The sequence below is a fragment of the Panicum hallii genome, chromosome 9 (genome assembly GCF_002211085.1).
Source record: "Panicum hallii strain FIL2 chromosome 9, PHallii_v3.1, whole genome shotgun sequence".
NCBI lineage: Eukaryota > Viridiplantae > Streptophyta > Magnoliopsida > Poales > Poaceae > Panicum > Panicum hallii.
The window spans coordinates 49492452-49500874 of record NC_038050.1 but is presented as its reverse complement, the minus strand read 5'-3'; positions in this window follow the sequence as shown (position 1 = coordinate 49500874).

The following is an 8423-nucleotide window of genomic DNA, read 5'->3' as shown; positions in this document are numbered from 1 at the left end:
ATATATCCAACTTGTTGCACTCATATGTAGGTATCTTTATTGATACTTGTTGCGAGTTGAGGGTATCAATATTAACATTGTTACGTTTCAGCACTATTGTCAGATAAAAAATAGCAAAATCTTGCAAAACAAAAATAGATGACATGCCACTTTTGGGATTTGAACCTATAACCTCTCTCCTCGCATGGTCCATTCTATGTTTATTAATAAAATTTGGAAAGGTTTACCAAATTGTTGTATTTTCAAAATAGATCATTATTTGAATTAATGTTTCTAAAGGATTATCTCAATTAATGTTGAGGATATTGGTGCGTCAGTGGTCCTACTCGTGAAACAACTAGCCACTGGTCCTTTGCAGCATTTTAATTTTGTTTCTTTAAAAAAGTAATTGATCAGTGGGATTACTATTTAAATTTCCAAAATAAAACTTGGGAGGAGTATGAGGTGAACAATATCTAGGCATGAATGTTTACATCACTCAAACTAATCATATTTGTTATTTTCCGAATAGAGGTAATATTTGTTATTGGTGGGACCATTCACCTACATACTTATATTTGAAATATTTTATTTAAATTTAAAACAAATAATTATGATCGGCCCTCAAAGTATTTATTTTTCATTCAATAGCTATAAGACAGACACATCTTAATCTTGTCAGCACATATTATTTTTTAATTGAGTAAATACAATAACGATAACACTATGACGGAAACTAAAAAAATTGTAAATTTTCTACTCCTAAAAGGTATAATTGGGAGACGTCAATCCCTATTGGATCAGCTACCATCAAAACTAATCTACTCACGCTAGTCCGCATTGGTCCTCCGTTAAAACAAGAAACCCACGTCAAATCCATCGCCCCACAGCCCCCACTCGCGGAAAAACAATCGCTGAAACTGAAACCACCGCTTCCAGTTCGCCGTCGCCATCCCTGCCGCCTCCCTGTCCGACCTCGCCGTCCTCCGGCCGGCTCTGCGGCGCCGGGAAAAAAACACTTGCCGCCTTCCAGTCCGCCCCGCCGTCCTCCGGCTGACCCTGTGCCGCCGGCGTTCATCACACCGACGCCTCCCAGTCTGCCCTCGCCCTGCGGCTGTTGCCGATCCTGCGGAGCCGGGGATCATCACGCCGTGCCGTCTCCCAGTCCGCCCTCGCCATCCTCCTCCTGCTGCTGCTGGCCCTGTTTCCCCGGCGTTCATTACGCCGCCGCTCCTGCGATCCCTGCGACTCCGCGGTCATCCCGCGATTGGCGATCCGAGAGGAAGCCCCTGCATCGTCCCACCCGCGGCGCTGATCTGCAGCGACCGTCCTGATCAGTCTGCCTAGGCTAACCTCGCCACTCATTTTTCACATCACGTTGGGCACTGGTCCCAGGATCGTCGTCATCGCGTTGGGCTCCCCAAGATCATCGTGATCCTCTGTCCGTGACTATGTGCCTGTCCTACAACTACGATTTCCAACCTGCGGAGGAATCCTGACACACGATCCACCATCGAGCTAGCAGACTTCCTTTGATTCAACTCATAACCTCCAGACTCACGGCGACTGTGCAAGGTATGCTTATAATCCAAAAAGGCATCAACATTTTTCTTTTTACTCCACATGCTTGTATATTAGAATAAAAAATTGATAATTTGCCATCATAGGGGTCGCTTCTCTTTTGTTTTCCTGCACCTGAACAAATGTTCTATTCATCTTAACATCAGCTTAGTATTAAAAAGAACTACCAGAGTTTGATGTTCAGTAACCATATTTATTCTTTGCAAAATTTTGGTGTCACAGCAGTTTAATCTATTGAGCTCTAGTATCCCAATGCACGCTTTAGTTCCAATTATTTTTATGACTCCTTATTGCATTTTTGTTTCCTTTCATTGAAGATTGATGGGAACAGAGAGCAGTTCAAATAAAACTTTAATGTCTATATTTTTATACTTTATGTGATCTTTCTAGGACTTTCTCTAATTTAACCCAATGTATAGAGAGCATTGTTCGCCTACACGGCGGTTTAGCCCGTGTACACGCGTAAACGCTACACAGCAGCCAATCGTGTTCGTTTAATCAGCCGTTTACCCCGTTTAATCCGTTTAAATGGTCGTTTAGTCCGAATAAATAGCTAAACGGCAGACGACCGACTATTTTAGGGTTTACAGTTTAGGAGAGCCAATTTTTTTAGTGCTTCATGTATGCAAAAATTCTGTGAGCTCATGATGGATTTTTTTTCTTCCATACATGCAGGTTCCGTAATGCTAATAATGTTCACCCATCTTTTGTTATTCACCGTACGAGAGGATGAAGGCAAAGGATTTCATGGAATCGATAGAAATAGTGTTATATATTTCAGGTTTTTGTATTATGGAACCGTATTGTTGTACAATAAATATATTTCCACATGGGCATTCCTTCTCTGTGAAGTAGTTATATTGATTTGTGCAACTCAGTGTTTGCCGGAGCTATTGTTACTCATTGTTTGAATTCTATTATTGTGTGATATGGAACACTTCTCCATATTTCATTCGGGAATATAAATAATTATTTCTCTAATGGTTATAATTTTAATAATGTATTAACCATTAGGATCACTGTGGTACTAGGAGCTAGTGTTACTAGCTTACTATGATCCTACAGCCAAAAAATGTGTTACTATGGCACATGATAAGTAGCACATCTTCTCACATACAGGAACACATTCACAAGTGTTACAGAATGATTGAAACACATTTTTTTACATAGTAGAACACATCAGATGTGTTCTATAACTTGGTTGTAACACATTTTCTCGCTAATAAGAACACATATATTATGGTACAATAGACCATACTATAGTAACACTGAAAATAGGAACACTTAACAATTGTGTTACTATTAGCCTCAGTAACACTTTTCTTGATCTATAGTAGCACATACTGGTGTTGATACTAGTGTTACCAAAGGTCTGTTATGTAGCAGTGTTTGTTTAGTGGGTTGAAAATACTATAAGAAGAACTGTAGTTGCACTTGTAGATAGCATGTTCTAATTTATATTTTTATGCACATTAGACGGAGGCTATAGGTTAAAATTTTAAATTGCCTAATTCACCTCCTCCTCCCCCTCTTAAGCTACAAGCACTGGTTTCTCCTCCTCCCCCTCTTAAGCTACAAGCATTGGTTTCTTTCACTCCGCCGCACGGTGCCCCTTGCCTCGCATTGCGCCGCGCCATCGTCCATCGTCCACGGCCGGTCGTCAGCTGCTCAATTTGCGGCGACCCTGCGCCAATTGTTGAAGCCGTGAACCCATAAAACCAAGTATTTTTTTCCGTGTCCTCAACAGTGGAACGCTGCCACCAAGCCGGATTCCATCCGACACAGTCCTCCACGGCTTCCTCGGTAATTCCTCCACCTCTTCTCTCCCTCCTGAGCCGCTCACCCAAGCTTATTGGATACCGGAGTGAATGGGGGCGGCCATTTCTACTCAGTGCTAGTATATGACAAGGATTTGGTTTTCAGAATCGGATAGAATTTTGTCAAATTGGCACCAGGGCTGCATGTAATTATATTACTAATCGGGAACAAACGTAATATACAACAATCCTACATACACAGTTCTATTCTGTAGTTTACAGGCATGCCTTTGACAGATTAAGATTTAAGAATGATCCAAAAGCACAGCATCTTAAGCTACTACAGAACACAATCCAGAGGCCCCAGCCGAGCACGAAAGTGATCAGGCCGCTTCAATTGGACCATCATGCGTACCACTAACTGAACATTACAAGCTCTGTCGTGGAATACTCATCTGTGGCAATGTTTCCTAGTTCTACCTGACTTGACCATCCAAGTGCGAAGAAGGAAGCCCAGTGCAACGAGTTGCTGAGTCCGTGCTTAGAAATGCTATTGAACAGACAAACAATGTTTCGCTAATAAGCCCAAGAAATTACCAGGAGATTTTCCCACTTATACTCGGGGTTTGCCAAATATAATAATCTGCTTTTCTGTCATTATTAGATTTTGATGTTTTCATGGTCCATTATGAGTTAATGCACTTTACAAAAAAGCTAGCTGAAAAAATGGGTTACTGCTTGTGCTATCTTCCACATGTTTCTATACCACAGGTAAATGGCACAAAGCAGTTATAATGAAACTTAGTTAGGCAAAAAATACTAGGTTTTATGGTAAATGATTGACAGAATGCATCTGTTTCCTTGAGTGTTATATGCTAACTATGAGAACTCAAGTTGTGCTATAGTAGTACTGAACTGAATTTAGAGATTTTATGGATTATTTCAGCATAAGAAACATAACATAATTTGGGAAAACCAGTACAAGTACATGAAAACTAAGCTTGAAATCACCTAATATGAAAAGAAATAGCTAAACTGGCACAGTTGAAAGCATAAAACTAGGTGCATTCTTCCGTTCAACGCTTTCATATATCTGTGACCTGAGCAAGTATTAGTCCACATTAACTACTTTTTTTTGACACTGACAAAATAAAATTCCAATTTTACAAGTTATGAAAGTTCAGCTTCAAGTGCCCAAATCATTTGTGCTAGAGAGAAGACTGGGATGAAATATGTTTGAGGTATGGTTTTCTAAATGTCGAACAATGGCGATAGCCTTGTTTCATAAATTAATTGGAGAGTTCAGAATGGGTACCGCCGGAGATCAAGTGGAGTTGTCCCACTTGAGAACAATTTTGGGGGATAACTTTGCTCCTGTCAGGCGGATACTTGTCAGAGGGTGTCTGTTCTTCATTATGAGATGGATAATATATAGTTAGCTCACGTGTCTTATGGATTATTTTAGCTAGCAATTATGTCCGTACGTTGCTACAGAAAGCCATATAAATATATTGATTAGCATATATATTATACACCATATGTATTTTATAATAACATAACGTGTCGGTCGAAAACTTCAAACTTTTTCTATTTTACTTGCCAAGCACTAATTCTAAATGATTTTGAACCTTTAACTCAATATACGGTCACCCGGATTCTGATTAGGACTCCGATTAACAGACCAAGAAATTATTGCTTGCTTTAGTAATAATAGAGATAGAGATTTGAATACTTGATCGACATGAAATATGTTTCCAAATTTAAGCTTGGCTAGCATAAACTTACTCCATATGATGTAGGCCTCCATGTGGGGACGGACTCGAGGTGGGGTGTTTAACAGTTCATTAAACGTACAAGCTTTTTGTTCTAGGGGATGGACAATAATATTAGCACCACTCATGATCTGACAACAGGAAAAAAGTCTGAGTGGAAAAGGCTTTGTCTTCTAAAATTGGAGATGGTACGGTTGTCTTCACTCTTCATGGAGTAGCTCTGTTGGGACTTATGTATAAGGGAGGTAACTGGTGATTCAAATGGATGCTCGAACACACTGCAAGAAAATATCGTAATTTTGTCAGCCAAAAACCGTCGAAAATACGTATTTTCGTCGGTCGGCCGATGAAAATAGGCCGACGGAATAAAATCGACGAAAATGAACGTATTTTCGTCGGACCGATGAAAATAAAACTATTTTCGTCGGCCAGTGAGGCCGAGAAACTGTGCAACGTATTTTCGTCAGCCCATCCAGCCGACGAAAATACTATATATATTTTCGTCGGCTCCACTGGCCGATGAAAATACTATATATATTTTCGTCGAGCTCCACCAGCCGATGAAAATATTGTATCAAATTCAAGCATCTTTCTTTTGGTATTCTGTTGCATAATCACTTATGGTAAAGATAAACTCAGCCGAATCTGGATCGAACTCGGGAGGAATTTCCAGAACTGGATCCACTGGTACGTTTGAATTGTTCTGCTGCCAAATGGCAAACTTTTTTCCTTCGCAAACAGAAAGCGGGACTAGCGAAATATCTAAAAAAGACATTTCAACCTGGCAATATTGTATTGAAAGAGAATATGGTGCAAACTCAGAGAACAAGTGGGCATCATGTTGGCATATCCATTGTACTAGCCCTAAAAAAACAAAGGAAAACTGCATATGTGCCACTCCTTCCATTTAGAAAACATCAATTTTCACAAGTAATCTTTTCTCAAGTTCATAGCTACACCAAGGAATTGCGACAGACAATAGCTTCACACGAGTGTTTCACCAGTTCTTACATGCTCAAGATGTTGACCTGTTGAGGAAGCAGCAATACTAGCTTCTGAAGGGGCAGTTTCATCCATTTGTTGAGAACCCTTTGTGCAATAAACACACTTTTAGTCACTAGCATGTTCATGTTGGCTGCAAACCCCATGGCATGCATCATTTGACCAAAGCACAAAAGTACACAAGCTATTTACATACCACTCCGTTTGTTGACCCTGAGATGAACAGCTTGCATCAATTCCCCTATTCTTGCCCTGTGAGGATTTTACTTTGTGAGGAACTGAGAGTACAAGTTTCTTTAAAGCACAGTGTTACCGTACACGTAAGACATCCAATCTATGGTTCAGAACCATTGACATACCTCTGAATTCGAATGCCGGCTCGTCCATGACTGCAATTTCATTGCCACGTCCATGGTTTCAGCATCGATCTGTCAGAAGTAGCAAGACAAAAACTTTCGATTAATTGCCATCCCCTGACAACAGTTAGTCAGCTATATTCAGATTGCTATACACATAGAATGCAGATTGACTATCAATTAGTCTGCATATCTACACGGCCTGTACTTAGTGTACTAGCTGATCGTATAGCAGAAAGCAAAACAAAGAAAATTTTGCAAACCGTAGTCATGAAAAAGCGGGGCGGCGGCGTAGTCCTCCTGGAGCTGGAGGCTGACGTGGCCGCGGGCGCCGGGCGCGGCGCTGACGCTGTGGGAGCGGGAGCGGCGTGGGCACGGGGGCGGGTCGGAGCGGGAGGTGGAGGAGGAGGCGTGGAGGTCGCGGCGCGTGGTGGACTTGAACGCCGACGACGCCATCAGGGCGGCGGCGGGGGGGGGGGGGTCGGGGGGGGGAGGGGGCGCGGGGGCGGCTCGCGTGGGTAGGCAAGACAACAAATGGTGGGGAGGCAGGTACTATTAGGGCACCGTTATTTTTGTTGGCCAGATTTGAGCCGATGAAAATATAGACTTTATTTTGTTGGCGCATGCCAGACCGATGAAAACACTTCTAATTTCGTCGGCTTGTGAAAGCCGACGAAATAATTTGGTAATTTTCGTCGGCTTGCATTGGGCCGACGAAATTAGATATAGCCCACAAAATTGAGCTGGTTTGGTGCAGTGACAGGGCTCAGTGCTACTCCAGAAGTGGATACGCTGGAACAAGAGCTCAGTGCTCTAAGGTCGAAAATGGATATGCTGGCATTAGCCAAGCGGCACCTGTTCCTTAAGAAACAGGGGTCTGTTTGGAACGACGCCTAAGGCGCCACAGCCTAACGTTCGCAGGTTGCCACACTTGTGGCGTGTCTAAGCTGCTTCACCTTAGCCCTATGTTTGGTTCGTTGCCACGCGCCTAACGTTAGGCGTACGTGGGAAAAGTGTGGCAGCCGTTTGGATTGCTACCACAACTCAAATTAGGCAAATCAGTACATGTGTGGTAGCTGTTTGATTCGCTGCCTAACTTCGTTCGCGCCAAACAATTTTGTAAGCAATTTGTGAGTAAGAGCCCAAATCCCAGCAAACCAATCGTTCCATGGCCATTTTGCAAAGCATGGAAATCAAAAACCTAAAGTAGCTCAAATCAGTTGTAGATACTTCTGTTTTCTTCCATAATTACAAATTTCTGCATTAATAAGTTGGGAGCATGTCATATCCGCATATGGTTAGACATATGCGTTTAATTACAAGCAAGCAGTCTTGGTTACTAGAAAGCAGAGGAGGGGGCGGGCCAGTGTGACACCCTGAAAATCGCAAATTTAAACTACGCGTTAAGACGTCCTGATCGAAAACTTATTCGTTGTAAAACCCTGACTCCCTCCGTTTCACCGCCACACGGACGGCCGACGCGAGCCTGACCGTCGTCCCATCTCCGCACCATCCACGCGCGACTGTGTTCCGCAATCGGCGCCGGTGCGACGCGGTTCGTCTCGTGCAGCGTGCGCGCGTGGCCGACCGGCCGCGACCGCTGCCGCAATTAGCGCCGGCGCTTCTCGTGCCGCGCGCGAATCTCCGTGCGCGCGTGGCCGACCGGCCGCGGTCGCCGCCGCGACCGGCACCGACGCACCCCCTCTCTCTCTTCCCCTCTTTCCTTTCTCTCTCCCATTTCTTTTTCTTCCTTTTCCTTTCTTTTCCTTCCTTTCTTTTCCTTTCTTCCTTTTTTTTTCCTTCCTTCTCTCTTCTTTCTTTCCTCCTCCTCCCCCTTCCCCCTCCTTCCCTGCGCGCCCGAGCGCCGCTGTGCACTGGCCCCGCCCGGCCGTGCCGCACGCGCGCGCGCGCCGCGTAGCCGCGCACCACGCCGCGCCGCGCCTCGCCCCTGGCCCGCGCCACGCGTGCCGTGCGCG